Source organism: Sinocyclocheilus rhinocerous, unplaced genomic scaffold, assembly GCF_001515625.1.
Source record: "Sinocyclocheilus rhinocerous isolate Xijiao unplaced genomic scaffold, SAMN03320098_v1.1 scaffold6424, whole genome shotgun sequence".
Lineage (NCBI taxonomy): Eukaryota > Metazoa > Chordata > Actinopteri > Cypriniformes > Cyprinidae > Sinocyclocheilus > Sinocyclocheilus rhinocerous.
In genome coordinates, this window is record NW_015623666.1 from 102,697 (window position 1) to 104,151 (window position 1,455).

The 1,455-nt window shown below is 45.0% G+C and overlaps 1 pseudogene; it reads left to right on the plus strand.

Annotated features, from left to right (window-relative positions):
* LOC107722194 (uncharacterized) overlaps positions 1-1,051 on the plus strand; it is a 14,016-nt pseudogene extending 12,965 nt beyond the window's left edge.
* Positions 1,052-1,455: the final 404 nt, after the last annotated feature.

A 1,455-nucleotide genomic window follows, 5' to 3' on the forward strand; every position in this document is an offset into this window, starting at 1 on the left:
CCTTGAGGCCAGCGTGGGTCCCTTATGCCTCAACGGAGGTTGGCGAGGAAGTCTTGCTGTTCTCCCTGAAGCTCATGATGGGTTTGTGCAGTTTCTTTAGATTTAAGCCTTGTGAATGAGGCTGTGCCTAAACTGTTCTTTCCTCTTGCAGATGACTGGTCCTATCAGAGGCCTTCAAACTTGTACTTCCTGGGTGATGTTATTAATATTGAGGCATCCGTGAAGGTGTACAACCATGTTCCGCTGCGTGTGTTTGTGGACCACTGTGTGGCCACCCAAGTACCTGATGTGAATGCTCTTCTGAGATATTCGTTCATTGAGAATCATGGGTAAGGTTCTATCACTATGTTAAGTTGTTCTTGAGTTTGCTCCCTGGAACCACTTTGTCAGAACTAGGGCAAGTCAGCTGACATGAAGTGGCATTGCCATGGAGTTCTTTGTCGTCTTTATCAGGTGCCTTGTGGATGCCAAGGTTACGGCTTCCAGCTCGCGCTTCATGCCTCGATCCCAGGAAGACAAGATCCAGTTCCAGCTGGAGGCCTTTATGTTCCAGGAAGGGTACAGTCCTTCTGTATGTACTGTGAGTGAATTAGCTTTTTCTCTTCCTGTCTGCTTCAGTTTGACCTTGTACCTGTGGTGTCTCTTGCAGATCTACATAACGTGTATTCTGAAGGCTACTCTTGCTTCTGCACCCAGTGATGCTCTCTGCAAATCTTGTTCCTTTGCCAATGGGTATGTTCATGCTACTTAAGAAAACGTTGAATGTGCCGTGTCTGATATTTATTGTTGCAGGTGGTTTGCTGCTGATGGGAACCACCAGGTTTGTGGTTGCTGTGACTCAACATGTGGTCCTGATGGTGGAATTGCTGCTTCTCCTTTTGGAGGTAGGCAGCTGCTGTAAGGTTGCTTTTGGCACAACTAGTGATTGACTTAATTTGGGTTGTTTTTTACTCTAGGTGTTCAGTGGGAAGGCAAGGCCTCACTTGGTCCTGTAATGGTTCAAGAGCGACAGAAGACTTTAGCTGGTTTTCAATAAATGGGGGTGGAAAAACGTGTTCTTGCTTCTGGTTTTTCTTGCCTAGTTTAACCAACTTTGATTTGAGTGCGCTGTAAGCGGGTAGTCCTACTGGATCTATTCTCTTTCCAGAAGGAAAGGCTCCCTCTTCTCGGTAGGGAAATTAATATGAACCTTTTAAAGAGACCTGCTGTGAGCTCCCTTTGAAGAGTACTTTAAAGGTGGAATACACTGCACATGATGCTGTAAAGGGAGTTCCATTAATTGGCATTTGTGCCAAGAGTTCTGCTTGAACACCCACTTCCTTGAAGTACTGCAGATATTTTGCGTGCATCTTATGCAGTGAACCTATTTCTTTTCTATGTGTTAACTTCAAATGAGCAGTTTAATTTCTCCTTGCATCCCCAAATGGGTTTGGTAGTGTTAAATTTGCTTACCAA